The sequence below is a fragment of the Pseudorca crassidens genome, chromosome 6, assembly GCF_039906515.1.
Source record: "Pseudorca crassidens isolate mPseCra1 chromosome 6, mPseCra1.hap1, whole genome shotgun sequence".
Lineage (NCBI taxonomy): Eukaryota > Metazoa > Chordata > Mammalia > Artiodactyla > Delphinidae > Pseudorca > Pseudorca crassidens.
In genome coordinates this window covers 80,629,544-80,650,497 of record NC_090301.1, presented here as the reverse complement: position 1 = coordinate 80,650,497, position 20,954 = coordinate 80,629,544, and the positions used below count along the sequence as shown (strand labels likewise).

At 39.5% G+C, this 20,954-nt stretch overlaps 1 long non-coding RNA gene and 1 pseudogene across 2 annotated transcripts in view; one reads left to right on the top strand and one right to left on the bottom strand.

Annotated features, from left to right (window-relative positions):
• The window catches only part of LOC137226663 (uncharacterized), a 230,345-nt gene that overhangs the window by 121,088 nt on the left and 88,303 nt on the right, over positions 1 to 20,954 (bottom strand). The window lies entirely within an intron of this gene.
• Positions 12,060 to 14,157, top strand: LOC137225874 (caspase-6-like; annotated as a pseudogene).

Here is a 20,954-nt window from a genome sequence, read left to right as displayed (position 1 = left end):
AGAACACTATAAGACAAGGAGGATTTTCATCCCTATTTTAAAGATGAGGCAACAGAGGCACAGTTAAGTAAACTGCCCACAGCTGGAAGATGGTAAAGGCAGGATTCAAACCCCGTTCACCTGCACCCGGAGCCCCTGCTTATCAACCCCATGTCCAGCAGCCTTGCAAACCTCCTCCCATGCCTCCCAATCTGCCCCAAATTCTGCTGCGGGTCCCACGCCCTCGGGGTAAAACCCAAACTGACAAGGGCAGCTGTGAAGTTTTCCAGGTCCTCCCCAGCCTGATCCTGCATATCCAGGCCAGGCCCCCGCTCCCTCCTCCTCTCCCTCAAGGTCAGGCCTTGAGCTCAACAGCCACTCTGAGCTCCTACACTTGACCAAACCCACCAAGTCCCTCACGCCCCCCCTGGAACGCCCTCCCCCCTTTCTGGAGCACCTCTAGGTCATCGCCCTGGGGTACCTCCTGCAGGAACACTTCGGGCCCCAGCCAGGAACACGTGGCTGCTCACCCCGAGTCCCCCACTCCCGGGACCTTCCTGAACGTGCACGGACCACTTCGGGCTGTCACTGCTTAGCTCCTTCCCGAGCCCGGCCACACGCCCCTTGAGGGCAAGGCCTGGGCTTGTTCCCCTCTGGCAGCCCCGTGTTCAGCACGGTGCCTGGTCTCATCGTGGGCATTCCAGGGAAGTTTGCTAAATCACAAAGCAGGTGAAAGGAACAACGACATGATGGAGAAATGGATATGGAGACGGGAGGTCTGCATTTTCATTTTTAAACAGCAAGTCTTCATTTCTCATCAACATTAATTAAACTGCTCAACACCTCTGGGTCTCCAGCTATATACCTCAATTAAAATAGTTCTTTCATGATGGTTTCCTCTGCCAAACCCTCCTCACAGGCGTCTGTGTTCACCAGGGCGTCTTGGGACACGTAACAAAAGGCACTATATTTGCTTCAAGCAGCAGGGAAACTGAAGGTCTACTCCCTAAACGTTCACTCCTGGCAACACAAGAGTACACGTACTATGATTTCAAAAGGGATGGAGGAATGTCTGTGGCACAAGAAGGCACATTATTAAGGAGTGAAAGGAAAAGATTCCCAAGACAGGCACCAGATAAGTGATACCTTGACATGGGGCAGCAAAAGCTTCTTTAACACCAACTAGCAAGTGACTCTTGGGAGAGGCCCAGCGCTCAGAATCCCAGCTTGCAGCTGACAGGTGGTCATTACTGCCTTAACCTCAGAGACACCCAGTAAAGGTTCAGGACTCAGCAGCCTGACAGCACATGTGGAAAGCTGACTAGGGCCACGGGATGGAGGCTACAGCAGCCCTCAAAATTACACGGCTTCCAGGCCACTTCCAATAGCTGGGCCCCAAGCTTGGAGCAAAGGGGCAACTATATCCCATGACAGTGAAATGCTCTGTTCCAGAATCGGAGGCTGAAACCCTACAAACGCAGGTTCCTTTCCCCACTGCAGCTTCACGGCCACTGATGAGCAGTTTCTGATGCCAAAGACGCTCGTCCCTGGTGCTTCCTGGGAAAGATGGGGAGAGGCTGGGATAACGTGTGTTCCTGATCCCTTGGATGGGATGACAGAGTTATAGACAGCTGGAATGTAAGAACCAGAAGGTCTTTGAGATCAGGCCACCTAATCATTTTCACTTTCTAGTGACTGCTTTGTTCAAACAACAGCTTGCAGAAGCATAAATACCAGAGAGGAGACTGAGGCTGCTCCCTTCGGCAGGCAGGAGCCAGGAACCCCAGTTGTCCGTACAGGGACAACCTCTGAGCTGGCTTGATGGAGGCTTGGGAATTTGGTTTGCAAATCATGCATTTAGCCCAAGCCTGCATTTTGCAGTATGGAAACTACAGCCCAGGGAGGGTAAAGTGACTCATCCAAGGTCACACAGTCAGAAGGACCAAGAACAGGACTCAAGTTCCTCACTGCCGGTTCAAACACGCTTTCCTCTAAACGGTGCCACCCCCTTTTGTAGAAACAGCCCTCCACACCCTGCCTCCCCGTGAGCAAGTTCCAGGCCCACCCCAGGGCTTAGACTGAGGTAAAGAGTAACTTAGTGACAGTATGTTTTACTGATGCATTTATCACACACAATAGGGAAAGCTCTGCTTTTTACCAACCCATCCCCTCCACTCCCCACCCCAACTGACCCCCAACATGGGCAACTCATCAGAGCCTTTCAATGACTTGGAACTTTCTCAGGATCCCCTGCCCCAGGCCCGTTCCCTTTCTGTAGCATTTCTTGCAGCACTGAATCAAATGCCTGCAATGCTGTGATTCTTCAATTTGCTGCGTTTGTCCCTACACAGTATGTGTTTGATTTTAAAATGCTGTTTGCTCCACTTTTTAATTTCATTTTAGAAGCCTGCGAGGAGAGATGCCAACATTTAATCGTAGGGACTGGAGGGGACTTTACAAACCACATACGAGGCACAAACAGAGCAGTTATCTTCCTATTTCCCTTTTGATCGAATTGGCTGCTGTATCATATGCCGTAACAGTGTGAACCAGAAAGCACTTTTGCATCCTTATCTCACCCTTGACATAATCAAAAGAAAAAACACATTGTAATAAAAAAGAAAAATGGAAACTAGAACTTCATATTTGTTTAAAAGTTAATTAAACTTGAAAGGTTTGTAGGGACGATTCATTTCCTTTAGTAGCTTAATACCATAAGGTTCACATTCCATTTTACTGGTGGAATGATAAAAAGTAACCTGATGTTATTTTAATCATAATAATAAATGATATATAATAAAGCTAGAATAAAGAGGTTCTTTTAAAACACATGTTCCACACAATTCTGAATTGACTTATTAAAAAAAGGCTCTGTAAACATTTTCAAGGTGTGAACCTGTTTAATTGCTTCTGTTAATACTACTTTCATTCCTTCCTAGAAAGATGACTTTACAGTAAGCACACAGGTATGTCTTTATATGCCTCCTAGTTAATCCTCTGAATTGACAAGTTTAAAATGGATGGAGTATGCTCTTTATTAAGAAAGTTGAACATACAATTAAACAGAACAGGCAGCCTCCCACAGCCTCTGGGTCACTCAGATTTGGAGTCAGATAACATCCCTGTCCTTGTCAGCTCCACGTCAGAAGCACCTATCAGAAGGACGATGCTGAGTAGTCTTTGAGGTAAAGCAGGAATCTTAGACAAGTCATACTGAAGATGAACACGGGCGCTGGTGTTATATTACCCCAACCAGACACAACAAATGGAGCCAGGATGTGGACTGAACATGGATTGCCTCTCTATGGAAAATACTGTACATGTGTACGTCCATGTGTGTTGTCTGTGTGTGTATGTGTTTGTGAGGTAAACCATTTCAGAGAAAGAAGAGTTGCTGATGAGAGACAGCAGGAATTACTGAATAAGGTAAGAAGTCCTCCTGCTGAAAAATGTGGATAAAAAGATTTCCAAGCCTCCAATTCTAAAATTCTTTGATTCTGTGGAGTAGAAGTGAATGTTCCATCAGCAAACTGAGATCCCCAAATTCCAAGGGTTTAGCTCACCTCCTCTGACCGGTTACCCTTTGATGGGAACCACTTGCCAGAATATTAAACTTCCTGTTTCCTGTCTCCCCCAAAAGCCTTCTCCACAAGCACCCTGAAGACATGGCCTGTATTTAATTCATCTTTGTGATCCCAGCATAGTACCTGAAGCATGTAGGGGAAAGTCCAATAAATACGTTGAAAGACAGAACGGAAAAATTAGTAGGGACAATTTAAGTTTTATTTTTAAATAATGAACGCTTACATATCAGATGCTAATCAAAATCCTTGGTACCTAGATGTTACATGAATAGATTCCTCAACTAAAATACTTCTTTTCTAGTAACTACTATGCCAAGCTTCCCAATACATAGCACAAAGGGGATTTTTATTGTTTGATTTTATTGTTTGATTGTCTATTATTCCTCCTTCCCTTGGAAGAACCAAGCAGCAACTCCTTCCCTATCTCTCAGATTCTCAGAGTATAAAAACAATCATTGAAAAATAGAATAATCCTGGCCATCTCTTTAATCAGGAACATTAGACAGGAACAAGACAATGATGTCTGCTCTCATCACTTCTATTCAATATTGTACTGTCACTTCTAGCCAAGGCAATTAGGCAAGAAAAAAAAAGTATCATATTGGAAAGAGAGAAGTTAAACTATCTCCATTTTTAGATGATCTTGTATACAGAAAATCCTAATGAATTCAGTAAAAAACTATTAGAGTCAATCAATGAGTTCAGCAAGGTTTCAGGATATGCCATCAAAACACAAGAATCAATTGTATTTCTGTGTACTACAAACAGACAGTCCAAGAATGAAATTGAGACAATTTCATTTACACTGCCTCTGAAATAATAAAATGCTCAGCAATAAATTTAATTTAAAAAGTGCAAGACTTGGACACTGAAAACTATCAAACATCACTGAAAGAAATTAAAGAAGACCTAAATAACTGGAAAAACATCCTGTGTTCATGACTTGAAGACAATATTGTTAAAATGCAATAATCCTCAAATTGATCTCCAGATTCAATGTAATCCTTATCAAAATCCCCGCTGGCTTTTTTTCAAAAATTAACGAACTAGTCCTAAAATTTGCATGGACATATAAGAGACCCAGAATAGCCAAAGCAATCTTGGAAAAAAAAAAAGAACAAAGTTGGAAGACTTACACTCCAGAATTCAAAACTACTACAAAATAAAAACAATCAAGATTGTGTGGTAGTGGCATAAGGACAGATATATAGATCAATGAAATAGAATTCAGAGTACAGAAGTAATTGTATATCTTTTTGGTCAAGTGATTTTTGACAAAGGTGCTATGACAATCAATGGCAGAAAGAATACTCTTTTCAACAAATGGTGCCAGGACAACTGGACAGTTACATGCAAAAGAATAAACTTGGATCCCTAACTCACACCATATACAAAAATTAACTCAAAATAGATCAAATATCTAAATAGAAGAGCTAAACCTATACCCTTAGAAGTAAACCTTTGTGATTTTGGATTAGGCACTAGTTTCTTAGATATGACCCAAAAAGCACAACTTAAAAAAGAAAAAAATTAGATAAACAGGATGTTATCAAAATTAAAACTTTGATGTTTCAAAGGATATTAGCAAGGAGGTTAAAAGACAACCTATAGAATGAGAGAAAATATTTATAAATCATATATTGGATAAGGGTCTAGTACCCAGAATATATAAAGAACTCTTATAAATAAAATAAGACACATAACCCAATTAAAAATTGGCAAGGGATCTAAATAAACGTTTCTCCAAAGAAGATATACAAACGGCCAATAAGCACATGAAAGATAATCAATATCTTTAGTTAGCAGAAAATGTAAATACAAACCACAAAGAGCTACTACTTCATACCCACTAAGATGACTATAAGCAAAAAGATGGACAATAAAAAGTGTCAGTGAGGGGCTTCCCTGGTGGCGCAGTGGTTGAGAGTCCGCCTGCCGATGCAGGGGACGCGGGTTCATGTCCCGGTCCGGGAAGATCACGCATGTCGCGGACGGCTAGGCCCGTGAGCCATGGCTGCTGAGCCTGCACGTCCGGAGCCTGTGCTCCACAACAGGAGAGGCCACAGCAGTGAGAGGCTCGCGTACCACAAAAAAAAAAAAAAGTGCCAGTGAGGATGTAGAGAAACTGGAACCCTCACACATTGCTGGTGGGAATGTAAAACTGCACAGCTGCTTTGGATATAGTTTGGAAGTTCCTCAAAAAGTTAAACATAGACTTGCCATATGATCCAGCAATTCCACCCCTAGGTATATACCCCAAAGAAATGAAAACATATGTCCACACAAAAATTTATACATGTATGTTCATAGAAGCATTATTTGTAATAGTCAAAAAGTGCAAATAACCCAAATTTCCATCAAGATGAATAGATATACAGAATATGGTATATCCATATAATAAGGATACTTTTCAGCCATAAAAAGGAATGAAGTACTGGTTTCTGAACCTTAAATCTTGAAAACATTATGCTAAAGAAGCTAGACACAAAAGGCTGCATATTGAATGATTCCATTTATATGAAATGTCCAGAACAGGCAAATCCATACACTAGGGAGCAGATTAGCGATCGTCAGGGGATGAGGGAAGGAGGAAATGGGGAGTGACTGTCAGTGGTATGAAATGTCTTTGTAGAGTCATGAAAACATTCTGGAATTAGTGATGATGGTTGCACAACTTTGTGAACATACTAAGAACCACTGGATTGTACACTTTAAAAGGGTGAATTTTATGGCACATGTATTTATCTCAATTAATTAACAGTAATAATGGTGAGATACTTTCATATATTTTCATGCTGGTAAGAATGGTCACTAGCAGAACTTGAAAGAGAGGTCTGGAAAATGGTATCAAATTTTACCTGATAAATCAAATTATAAGAATTTACCCTCTATAAATAATGTCACAACTTTAGCTCTAAAGATTATCTTCAATGTTGTTTATAATAGCAAATTATTGGGAATAGCCTGAAGGCACAACAGAGATTTTGTTAAACCATTTATGGTACATCCATTCAGTTTAATACGTCACCTATTAAAATTATGTTTACGATATACTGTTAACCAGAAAAAGGAGGATACAAAATACAATAGGCAGTATGATCCTACTTTTGTTTTTTTAAACTATATATGTATGTATTCATGCCTCCATGTTACAGAAATAATAGAACCAGGCAGCCCAACACTATAGCCACTAGCCAAGGAGGATATTTAAATTTAAATTAATAAGAATTAACCAAAATTAAGAATTCCGTTCCTCAGTTACACTAGCCACATCAAGTGCTCAGTAAACACAGGAAGACAGTGGCTACTGTACTGGACAGCACAGAACATTCCCATCATGGTGAAAGTTCTACTGAAATGGGCTGATATAGAAGAACACACACTAAGAGGGCTTATCGGTGTTTTTAATTTTCTTCTCTTTATGTTTATTTTCCACTTTTTCTGTAATAAATATAAAAGAATATTTTTATTTTTTAAAGATTCAAAGTAAACTGAAACAGGGGAGAAGGGATCTGGAAAAACACTCACTGGGTGCAGGTATCGCCCAGCACAAATGCAGGGAGTCCCTCTGATCTGGGCAGCAAAGGGGCTGGTCCTCCCCTGCTGAGACAACACCTCTGCACCCACAGGGTAGGGGCAGCTTCACAGACTGTTGTGTGATGGATGGATTTCCAGAGTGATAGAACACTTATTTCTGCTCATTTTGTCCAGATATAGAGTTGCTTTCTGGGGAAGAGGATGTGCAACCTCCTCAAGTGGCCACAGCCTGAAGTCCTTCCTCCTAATAGAGATTCTGAACAATAATCACTTTGGAACTGCAAGAGGCTTGGGGAAGAGGCACTCTCAAACTTTAGGCGATCAGCTCATACTTTCTGGAGGACAACATGGAAATATATATCTAAAGCCTTAAAAGTATTACAGCCCTTTAAGCAACTGTGTCACTTCTTGAAACTCTATTCTAAGGAAATAATCGAGGATGTGCTGAGACTTGGCTACAAGAATGTACATGACAGAGTTGTTTACGGGGCAGAAGGCTGAATTCAAGCTAAAAGTACAAGATACGGCCTCATGGTGGAATATTATACTAGCCATTAAAAAATATTGCTGTGCACAAATATTTAAAGACATGGAAAATGTTTATAAAGGTTAAGGGTTTTTTTTTTAAGTTTTAATACAGTGTGACAAGTACCAAGAAAAAATATATACACACATATGCTTAGAAGAAGTGAAAATGATTAAAACATAAACAGTGTCACCTACTATGTGGCAGGAAAATATCTGATGCAGGAGGTAATCTATTATTTTCCACCTTTTCTATAATGAACATGTATCACTGTGGTAATAAGAAAAAAATAAAAGTTACTGTTTTTAAAAAAATGAAATCATATTGATTTAAGACAGGAAATCTCTGTCCTTAGAACTAGAAACAAAATTATCATGATAGTTGAGGATTTTTACAGTTGGCTCCAGGCTTCCTGGCTGCAAAGGCAAAAAGAAATATAAAGACTTATACAGGTTTCCACTGTTTGATTTATCAGTTCTTCCCAGAAGATAAACTACCATCCTGGCACTAGATTCTAAGAGAAATGTATGATGTACTTTTCTCAATAACACTAATACCTACCCTGTAGAGCAAGACATCGGGGGAACACTCACAGCCCTTATCTTTGTTCTAACTACTCTTGTAGCTGCTTAAGAGCTGTGGTCCCCATATCTCACTGAGGGACAAATACCACACACACAGTGCCTGGTATTTTTTTCATAATGTACTTCCATCCCTATTTTCCTACCATAGCAAAACAGCCCCCAGATGAATGGGATGGTTTCAGTAAGACACCAATGATACAATATCGGATTTTTATGCAATATTTTGATGGTGTCACTGTTTCACAAGAATACTCAGAAGACTGTCTCACAGATGCAGTGGATCTTGAGGAGTGGTAGACGTGACATACTTTGAGAATGTACGTTTCTTAATAATACATCTTTTAAGAGCCCTCTAAGAAGAGAAAGTAGAAATTCTAAATAATACATCTTTTAAGAGCCCTCTAAGAAAAGAAAGTAGAAAAAATTAAGTCAATGGCTATGAATGGTTCCTCTAAAAGTTGATGGAAGCCACAAAGAGGCAGAGGTAAACTAACAGCCCTGAGGTGGCCCCTGGCAAGCTGAACCCTCACCATGACAAGAAGTCACTTCCAAACTAAATCTGTCAGAGTCAGAGTCCCTGAAGAGTCAGACATTGGGGACGGGGGTGAGGAAAACTGAGCCTATTACCTTCGGTTAATGTCTATCCTTCCTACAGAAACAATTTAAATTACATTTCCCTCTGTATCTTACCTACAGTTTCTCTCAGATCCAAGCCACTCCTAGAGAGAGCAAAGACTTTGTAGAACTTGGGAGACTATTAAAATAGCATTCTTCTCCTTCCAAGTCCTCTCCACCCCTAAATACCTTCCATTCCTTAAGTCTGATGCTTATCTTCAAGGCCGAAATCAAGTCTTTCCTGACAAGCTGTGTGACCTTTGTTTCATCTGTGACCTCTAAGAACACATTCCCACTACACAACTCACTGATGCTCATCTTGCATGCATGTGTCCCCAACCAGGCTGTAGGCTGTGAAATATTGGGCATCTCACCCAGCACCGGCCACAGTGTCTTGTGCATGAGTACCAAAGTGAAAGTTCATCTAAATTCCCAGGTTGTCCACTGCCCCCTTGGTAAGTTATAGGTAAGGTTGGTAGCACAACTGTTAGCAAAGCAACGGTGATAAAAGTCCAAAGTTTCTTGACTGGGAACACATTTTCTAAGGTTAGTTTAACAAATTAAATTTTTTGTGCTGCTCACAATGGAGAAAAAGAAGGAAATATTCTTCTTGACATCTAAGGAGTTCAGTCTCTTGGAAACTGAAGATGCATATGTAGCTAATTAGAATAGCATGTTATTAATATGAAAAATGTGAGAGGACACATAAAAACTGCAAAGAAAAGCCATCAACTATGTTCCTCAGGAGATGGCTTCAGTTTACATCCCACTGAATTTGGGCCACAGGACTAGAAATGATGTCTAGCAAAAGACAAGAGACCTTCCTCTACTCTGAACTGACCTGCCACTTGCAGAGCCCTGGCCTCTGAACTAGGCCGTTCATTTGCAGAAGACTCCACACACTGAAGCCCACCTAGTGCATGACTCTGGCCAGGGCAGTGAGGAAGCTGAACCACAGCCAAAGGAAGCAGCATTACACCAGGCACAAGAAAACTCTGAGGAGCCAGGAGAGCTGTCGTGACAGCTTTGAAAGCTTGTCAAGTGGAAGATGGGCTGGATAAGCATTTTTCATACTGCAAAAAGCCACCCATAGGTGGGTCATGAAACCAATCTAGAGGTAGAAGACTTACAGTAAGTGCTGTTTCATAAAATGCTTGTCATGCAAATGAATGTGTGTGTGTATGTGCACAGGCATGTGCACTGGGGCATGCAAACGGATTTTTTTTCAAAACAGTTTGTAAGGCTGTGAATTAGACAAATTATTTGGTAGCTTATAAAAGGACAAACTTCAATTCAACAGAAGGAAAATACCTCAAACAAATGAAACTGTCTCACAATGGGGTTTATTACTGTGAATGGCTTCCAGCCCCTGAAAGACCCCAAGCAGTATCAAAGCCATAGATTGTCAAGGAGGATATTCATGTTAGTGGAAAGTTAAATAGGAAGAACTCCAAGTTTCCTCCCCATTCTATGAGACATCGGTCTAGATCACAGGCACTTAACTGCCACTGAAAGAATAATTAGGAGGGAAACAACTCCACAAAGTTACAGGGGTGAATGTATACAGCCTGAAATTTCATTTGGTCGTTTATACTGGAACAGCACCTCTGTGAAAGGAAAAGTTATAAGTGATACTTAGACTAAGGGTTCTCAACCTAGACATACATCAGAATCATCTGGGGAGCTTGTAAAAGATGCCCATGCCTGGATCCCAACATATTATCAATTAAAACACTGGGGCCCAACACTTGTATTTTATTTCTGTTTCCCAGGTAAGAATTGCAAACCCCTGATTTATATGTGTAAAATGTAAAAAATGACATTTTATAAAGCTGAGAGGGAAGGAAAATAGCTCCAGGATTTTACATGAATAAAAAGAAAGAGCTGGAAAACATCAAATCATGGCTTTTGAATTCTGCTCAGGGTGTAGAGAGCTGAAAAGAGCATCACTCCCATGCTTACAAATAAAAAGTCAGATCAACTACAAGTTCATAGCTTTCTTGAATCCATTAGACAGCTGAGGTCTCAGTGGAAAAAACTAGCCCAGAATCTGAGGAGAACCAGGAACCTGCAGGAAGAAACAAGACATGAGCACTTGTTTTCCTGAGGTAGATGCACCTGGACACTGGCTAACAAGCATCAAGTAACAAATAACAATGGAACACTGCTGGGAGAGTTGAAAGAGCATGGAGACCGACCACTGTGAGCCACAGCGCAGAAGGAAGACCGAAGGCTGACCCTGAAACAATGAGAAAAGCCCTTCAGCAAACCAGCCCCAACTCTAAACTCAAGGTGTCACTAGAGGAATCTGAAGTCTGTGGTGCCCTGAGGATAGGCTCACCAACAACACACCTCAAATCCAGTCAACTCCTGACCAGAATGATCAATTCCCCACACTAAAGGGCTAGCAGAAATAGAAAGGCATTCCATCTCCAGGAATAAAATCTATTTATCTCAGCCTCTAATGGCCTGCACAAGAGGTCCACATCTTGACAAAACATTACAGAGCATACAAAAAGCAAGAAAAAACAACACTGCCAAGAGACACAGCCATTAACAGAACCAGACTCAGATATGACACATATGGGGAAGCTAACAGACACAGAATTTAAAATAACCGTAATTAATGGTAAAAGTCCCTAATAGAAAGGGTGGGCAACATGAAAGATCAAATGCATATTTTTAAACAGATAGAAACTATAAGAAAGAATCAAATGGAAATGCTGGAAAGGCTAAACACAATAACAGAAATGAAGAATGCTCTCAACAGGCATTCTTCTGTAGATGTGACACATCCAAGGAAAGAATCAGTGAATTGAAAATAGGTCAACAGAAATCCCCAACTAAAATAAGGAGAAACGAAGAGAGGAATGAAGCAAAACCAAAGTGTCCAACAGCCGTGGAATAATACCAAAAGTCCTAACCTAGGTGTAGTTGAAATTTCAGAAGGAGAAAAGAGAATAGGGCAAAAGAAACGTTTGAACTGCTGAGAATTTTCTAAAATTAATAACAGATACCAAACCACAGAACCAAAAACTCAAGAATGCTAGAGGATAAAAACTAAGCATGTGCAGGCATGTGCACATGTGAGCATGTGCGTGCGCGTGCACACACACACACACAGAGGCATATCAGAGGCTGCAAATCAAAGACAAAAAGAAAATCTTGGGGGGCTGTGGCCCGGCTGCAGGAAGAGGAGGCCGCCTAGGCATCAGTGCTGTGCACTCAGCTGCAATGAGCTCGGCACCAGGGCTCCGTGGGGCTCGCGGTGCAGATGAGCAAAACATGACAAACAGATGCCTTCCCTATGAGAAGGGTAAAAACGCAACCGAAATGCAAAAAAAGATTTGTGCAGTGTATGGAGAAGGTGCTGTGACTGATCAAACGTGTCAAAAGTGGTTTGCAAAACTTCGCGCTGGAGACTGCTCACTGAACGATGCTCCATGGTCAGGTAGACCAGCTGAAGTTGAGAGCGATCAAATCAAGACATTAACTGAGGACAATCAACATTATACCACGCAGGAGATAGCTGACATACTCAAAATATCCAAATAAAGTGCTGAATATCATCTACACCAACTTGGTTATGTTAATCACTTTGACGTTTGGGTTCCACATAAGTGAAAAAAAACCCTTCTTGACCATATTTCCACATGTGATTCTTTACGTAATGAAAACATTCCATTTTTAAAACAAATTGTGATGGGAGATGAAAAGTGGATACTGTACAATAATGTGGAACAGAAGAGATTGTGGGGCAAGCAAAAGGAACCGCCAATAACCACACCAAAGGCCGGTCTTCATCCAAAGAAGGTGATGTTGTGTATATGGTGGGATTGGAAGGGAGTCCTCTATTATGAGCTCCTTCTGGAAAATGAAAGGATTCATTCCAACAAGTATTGCTCCCAATTAGACCAACTGAAAGCAGCACTCGATGAAAAGTGTCCGGAATTAGTCAACAGAAAACGCATAATCTTGCATCAGGATAATGCAAGACTGCATGTTTCTTTGATGACCAGGCAAAAACTGTTACAGCTTGGCTGGGAAGTTCTGTTTCATCCACCGTATTCACCAGACATTGCACCTTCGGATTTCCATTTATTTCGGTCTTTACAAAATTCTCTTAATGGAAAAAATTTCAATTTCCTGGAAGACTGTAAAAGGCACCTGGAACAGTTCTTTGCTCAAAAAGATAAAAAGTTTTGGGAAGATGGAATTGAAGTAGCCTGAAAAATGGCAGAAGGTAATGGAACAAAATGGTGAATACGTTGTTCAATAAAGTTCTTGGTGAAAATGGAAAATGTGTCTTTTTACTTAAATACCAAAAGAACTTTTTGGCCAACCCAATATTTCAGGACTTTCCTTGCCAGTATGGCTGGGAGGCTTTCCTGGGGCACACCAGCAGTCTGTCTGCCTGGAAGAGGAGGAGGATGCAGCAGACCTCTATCTACTCTATATGTTGACCTTGGGCTTGGAGGAGCTCATTATTTAATATGGCTTAAGTGATTGTTTTTTAAACTTTTCATAAACAGAGAAGTGTTTGATACGGCAGAAACGTACAAAAGGGACCACAAGAGGAGAGGAATTGCTTTAATCTTCAATCATGAGAGGATCTTCTGGCACTTAACCCTGCCAGACAGGCAGGGCACCAGCACCGACAGAGACAATCTTAAGCCCAGGTTTTCAGATCTAGGATTTGAAGTGAAATGCTTTGATGATCTTAAAGCAGAAGAACTACTGCTCAAAATTCATGAGGTATCAACTGCTAGCCACGCAGACGCCAATTACTTTTTGTGTGTTTTCCGGAGTCATGGTGAAGGCAACCACATCTATGCATATGATGCCAAAATTGAAATTCAGACACTGACTGGCTTGTTCAAAGGAGACAAGTGTCAGAGCCTGGTTGGAAGACCCAAGATATTTAACATTCAGGCATGTCGGGGAAACCAGCGCGATGTGCCAGTCATCCCTTTGGATGTAGTGGATCATCAGACAGACAAGCTGGACGTCAACCTAACCAGGTGGATTCAACCTCAGTTTATACACTTCCTGCTGGAGCAGACTTTGTCGTGTGTTACTTTGTGGCAGAAGGTTATTATTTTCATCGGGAAACTGTGACTGGCTCATGATACATTCAAGATTTATGCGAGAGATGCTGGGAAAATTCAACTCCTCCTTAGAATTCACAGAACTCCTCACGCCGGTGAACAGGCAAGTTTCTCAGTGCCTAGTGGATATCTGCAGAGACCCAAGTGCAATTGGAAAGAAGCAGGTGCCCTGCTTTGCCTCAATGCTAACTAAAAAGCTGCATTTCTTTCCAAAATCTAAATGATAGGTGCTATTTTGTTTTATGTATCTGTATTTTTATATAAAGAAGTATCACTAAATACTTAAATTGAAGCAATTTAAATGGTACAGCAATTTTAAATGTTTAAATGAGAGAACTTAAAAAAATAGTTCATAGTGGACATGGTGAAGGGGTTTTATATACGTAGAAATGAAATCCTCAGGAAATTCCTATAAATAAAAATCCACAAGCATTTGTAATACTTGACTTTTGTAGTAAATTGCAAGGTTATTCAAAATATCTGACTGATTTAACTTGTATTTTGTGACATTTTATAAAACTTTATAATGTTTTTAAAAGTTTTTGAAAGCTAAAAAAAAAAAGAAAGTCTCAAACCCAGTGGGAAAAAATGAAATATTAAATACAAAGGAACTAAGATAAAAATTTCAGAAGACACCTTGTCAGAGGCACGCAAGTAAGACAATGAAGCAACATCTTCGAAGTACTGAAAGAAATAAACTGTCAACACAGAATTCTGTACTTAGTGAAAATATCCTTCAGAAATGAAGGAGAAATAACTGCAATAGGCAAACAAAAACTGAAAGAATTCATTACCAAAAGACCTACACTACAAGAAATACTAGATGAGGTTTTATAGTCAGAAGGAATATGATGCCAGACAGAAATCTGGATCTACACAAATGAAAAGTGTTAGAAATGGAACAAATGAATGTCAAATATAATTCTTCTTTTTCTGATATTTAATTGCTATAAAAGGTAACTGAATGTTTAAAGAAAATCAGCAAACTATGGCCTGCAAACCAAATGCAGCCCGCAGTCTGTTTCTGTATGACCTGTGAGCTAAGGATGGTTTTTATATTTTTAAAGTGTTGTTTCAGAAAAAAAATAATATGCAGCAGAGACCATATGTGGCCTGAGAGCAAACTATTTACTTTCTGGGCCTCTACAAAAAAAAGGTTTGCTGATCCTTGGTCTAAAACAAAAACAGTAACAATATTTTGTTTACAGCATATGTAGGAAAAAAATAACAATAACACAAAGGATGGAAGAGAAGGGTTGGAAATATACTGCTGAAAGTTCCTTAGACTACACATGAAACGGTGTAATATTACTTGAAAGTAGACTCTGATTAATTAAAGATATATAGATATAAATAAACACTCTAGGGGAATCACTAAAAATGTTAAAGAAGCATAAATAAGAAGTGGACATAAAAGGGAATCAAGAAATGCTCAGGTAATAGGGAAAAATGGAACAGAGAGAAAATAACTAGCAAGATGGTAGCTTTTAATTAAGCCATATTAACACCACAGTAAATGTGAATGGTCTAATACACCAGTTAAAAGACAGATATTGTTAGATTGATTTAAAAAGTAAGACCCGCACATCCCTCGTGGTGCAGTGGTTGAGAGTCTGCCTGCCGAGGCAGGGGACACGGGTTCGTGCCCCAGCCCGGGAAGGTCCCACATGCCGCAGAGCAGCTGGGCCCGTGAGCCATGGCCACTGAGCCTGCGCGTCTGGAGCCTGTGCTCCGCAACAGGAGAGGCCACAACAGTGAGAGGCCCACGTACCGCAAAAAAAAAAAAAAAAAAAGTAAGACCCAACTATCTGAGGTTTACAAGGAATGTGCCTTAAATATACAGACACAGACAGGTTAAAATGAAAAGAATAGGAAAAGATATGGCTGCAAACACTAAGCAAAAGAAAGCTGGAGTAGCTATATTATTAACACCCAAAGTAGACCCCAGAACAAGGAATATTAACCAGGATAAAGAGGAATATTATATAATGAGAACAGGATCAATTTTCCAAGAGGACATAACAATCCTAAATGTGTATGCACTGTGGAATTAAAAGCCTCCGCTAAAATTGGAGTTGGGATGGCCTGTAGGGGGAGCTCTCAGGGCCCACCATGCACCGTCTATTACTCCAAACAGGAAGGTATTGCTGCTGCTTCTCTCTGCTGGAAGGCAGTCCAGCCAATCAGACACTGTAGCAGCCCAACCAATGAGAAGCCTCCATACACTGGACTCCCAGTTTCCTGCAACAGGTCTCTTTGGTTATTACAGCTCCTTCCAAGTTTTGCTTTTCCCTATAAAAGTAAGTTCCCCTTCCTTGTTTTTGGATTTGCCTATGGTATACCATAGTTCACATATCCTGAATTGCAATTCCTTTGGCTATTCCAGAAAAAACTTGCTTTCACTGGTAAAATAACTAGCTATTATACTATTAAAGTTGCACTTCAGAACAAATGGTCAAAATACATGAATCAAAAAGTGACAGAACTGAAACAAGAAATTTTAAAATCGACAATTGTAGTTGGAGATTCTATTCTAACATGCCTCTCTGTTATTGATAAAACAAGTAGATAGATAATGAATAAGGACACAGGAGACCTGAACAAACCTATCAGGCAACTTCACCTAATATTTCCAGAACATTCTACCCAACAATAGCAGAATCCACATTCTTTTCAAGTGCACACTGAACATTGACCAAGATATTCTGGGCCATAAAATAAATGTGAACAAATTTAAAAGAATAAAAATCATGCAAATTATATTATGGGATGGTGCTTCCCTTGTGGCAGTGGTTAAGAATCTGCCTGCCAATGCAAGGGACATGGGTTCGAGCCCTGACCTGGGAAGATCCCACATGCCGCAGAGCAACTAAGCCAGTGCACCACAACTACTAAGCCTGACGTCTAGAGCCTGCAAGCCACAACTACTGAGCCCACATGCCACAACTACTGAAGCCTGTGCACCTAGAGCCGGTGCTCCGCAACGAGAAGCCACGACAATGAGAAGCTTGCGCACCACAACGAAGAGTAGCCCCGCTCATCACAACTAGAGAAAGCCCACATACAGACACGAAGACCCAACACAGCCAAAAATAAATAAATAAATAAATAAAAATTATATTATGGGACAATAAGAGAATTAAACTAGAAACTGATAACAAGAAAACTTCTGGAAAATTCCCAAGTATTTGAAAAGTAAATGACATATTTTGAAATAACACATGGGTCAAGAGGAAGTCTCAAGGGAAATTTTAAATATTTTAATTTTAAATAAATAAAAATGAATATGCACATATCAAAATTGTTGAATGCAGGCTAAAGCGGTGGTTAAAGGGAAATGTATAGCACTAAATGCTTATATTAAAACAGAAGAAAAATCTCAGATCAGTAATATAAGCTTACCCCTTAAGAAAATAGGAGCATATTAAACCCAAAGCAAGGTGAAGGAAATAAAAAGGGCATAAATCAATAAAATTGAAAACAGAAAAACAAAAAATTAATGAAATCAAAATCTGGATCTGTGAAAGATTAATAAAGTTGCTGAACTTCTAGACAGACTAAGAAAATGATTGAAGACACAAATTACCAATATCAGGAATGAAAGGGGGAACATCACTACAGACCCCAAAGACATTAAATGAATAATAGAACACCACAAACAATTCTATATCCATAAATTTGACAACTTAGGTGAAGAAGACCCATTCCTTGAAATATATAAACAATTAAAACTTATCAAGAAAAACTGGATAACCTGAATTGTCCTGTATCTATTAAAGAAGTTAAATTTGTAGTTTAAAAACCTTCCATCAGAGAAAACTCTAGGCCTAGATGGTTTCACTAATGAATTCTACCAAATACTGAAGGAGGAAAAAATAGCAATCTTACACAGTCTCTTCCAAAAATACATTACAACCAAGTAGGGTTTATCCCAGGAATACAAAGCTGGTTCAACATCTGAAAATCAATCAATGTCATTCACCATAGTAAATATGAATAAATCACATGACCCTGTCAATAGACAGAGAAAAAGTATACAACAAAATTCAAAATCCATTCATAATAAAAACTCTCAGTAAACTAGGGATACAAGTGAAATTCCTTAACCTCATGGGGCACCTATAAAAATTCTCAGCTAACATACTTCATAGTGAAAGATTACTTCTCCCCTATTATGAGAAACAAGGCAAGGATGTTCTCTCTCACCACTCCTTTTAAACATTGTACTACAAGACTTAGCCAGTAGACTAAGGCAAGTAAAAGAAATAAAAGGCGTCCAGATTAGAAGGGAAAAAATAAAACTGTCATTATTCACAGATAACATGACTGTCTGTGTAGAAAATCCCCAAAAATCTATAAATAAACCTCCTAGAATAAGCGACTTCAGAGAGGTAATAGAATACAATATCAAAATACAAAAATCAATTGTATTTCTTTATATTAGCAACAAGAGAAACCCCCAAATGAAATACTAAAGTATAAATCTAACAAAACATGTGGAAGGTCTATATCCTGAAAAGTACCAAATGCTGATAAAAAAATAAAAACAGAAATAATAAAGTGATAAACAATATTGTGTTAATGGACTGGAATACTCAATATTGTAAAGATATCACTTCTTCCTAAATGAATCTATAGATTCAGTGCAAGCCCATTCAAAATCCCAGCAGGACTCTTTGCAGATATTGACAAGCTGACTCTACAACCTATATGAAAAGGCCAAGGAACTAGGAGAGCCGTAACAATTTTGAAAAGAAATAAACTTGGAGGATTTATACTACCTATTTTCAAAATTTATTATAAAGTCACAGCATCAAGCCAGTGTAGTGTTGGCACGAAGTAGGCTTACAGATCAATGGAATAAAATTGAGAATCCAGAAATAAATGCTTACAATTATGGCCAACTGATTATCTACAAAAATGTCCATACAATTCTAGGGAAAGCACAGTCTTTTCAACAAATGGTGCTGGAAAAACTGGAATTCCACATGCAAAAAAAAAAAAAAAAATTCTTGACTAATAGTTTACACCTTATATAAAACTTAACCCAAAATGGATCATAAACCTAAGTGTAAAACATAGAACTATGAAACTTCTAGAAGAAAATGTAGAAAAGTTTCAAGACTTGTAGTTTGACAAAGAATCTTAGATACAACAACAAAAGTCTAATCCATAGAAAAATTGATACATTGGTTTACTAAAGCTAAAAAACTTTTGCCCTGAGAAAGACACTGCTATGGGAATAAAAAGATAAGGCACAGACTGAGAGAATTTATTTAAAAATCACATTCTGACACAGGACATATATCCAGATTATGTAAAGAACTCTCAAAACTCAACAATAAGAAAAGAAAACAAGCCAATAAAAACAGGTCATCAAAATTACCTCTGCATAACACTTGTATGCTGTAAATTTTAATTTGAATTTGTATATTTTCCCAGCCAGTTATAAGTCCAAACTTAAATTCTCACCAATTTTTATTTATACCATATTATTTGACCCTGGAATTAGGCTTTCGATCTCTGTTAACATTTAATGCACTTCATACTGACCTTAAAAATACTATTAAATTTCTTTGAACTCAGGAGATAATTTTCATATACATCTTTAGTATAGACACTATTTTTTCCTATCAAATAAAATTGACTCTTTACACACAGACCCAAAAAAGTGATAACTTTCTGAGGCATCAAAAATTTATTTTGTCACTTTTTTTTTTTTTTTTTTGCGGTACATGGGCCTCTCACTGTTGTGGCCTCTCCCATTGCAGAGCACAGGCTCCAGACGCACAGGCTCAGTGGCCATGGCTCACAGGCCCAGCCGCTCTGCAGCATGTGGGATCTTCCTGGACCAGGCCACGAACCTGTGTCCCCTGCATCGGCAGGCGGACTCTCAACCACTGCGGCACCAGGGAAGCCCTATTTTGTCATCTTTTAAATAATGAAGCCTGAGCATGAATCACCACATTTTTTATCACCATACTTCCTTCTTCCCCTGCTACCAAACCTAAACAATTCTGGAAAACAATGATGAAAGAAATGAACTTTATTTTCCCTTTGCTTGTATTTCTTCATTTATTTCTCATCACTTGGTACTATGTTTTATAACTCATTGTAAATCATGTCTGGGAACTATGTGAAGTATAACAAAGAGATTCTGCATGAAAGAAATCCTTTAAGATCAAGTTATTCAATACATAATCCCGTTCCTCCAAATGAACGTCTTTATTTGCCCAATACCATACCAACTCTGGCCATATTTCTCTGCTGGAAAACGGAGAGAGACTAAACTTTGATGATTTGTAGTACTATATCCAGCTTGTTTCAAACTACTGCCGTCTTCACTTAACCTACCTTATTTTTCATTATAGTACTTCTCATCACCTGACACAGGAGACAAAACAAATATGTCTCCTTCCAGGAAAGTGTAAGCTCAGAGAACAGACTTTGTCTTTCTTATATACTCTTTTTATTCCCAGAGCAGTGTCTGCACCCAGTAGGTGTTCAATAAATATTTGTGAATGAATGACTGCCCAATGCATCTCTCTACCTCATTCCCTCACACTCTGCCAGTGATCCTGGGCAGCCCTCGGCAGGACTGCTGATGGAAACAACAAAATATGCTGCCCTACACTCCCTCCTTTCTTCCAGGATTAGTGACTAGATCTTTCTGCCAATTTCTGTGCTAAGTAGGTACTGAGGACAGTGGATCATAAGAAGTAGCATCCTGCTTGTCAATCTAACTCCAAATGCCCACCAATGTCCACCATGTCAAATGGAAACAAAAAGCAGCTTGCACTTCATACTTCAAATGAAAACAGGCTAAATGCTTTAAAAGCAGCAGACAGTCGAAAACCACATTCACAGAAAGACAGACAAAATGAAAAAGCAGAGGAATATGTACCAGATGAAGGAACAAGATAAAACCCCAGAAAAACAACTAAATGAAGTGGAGATAGGCAACCTTCCAGAAAAAGAATTCATGATAATGATAGTGAAGATGATCCAGGACCTTGGAAAA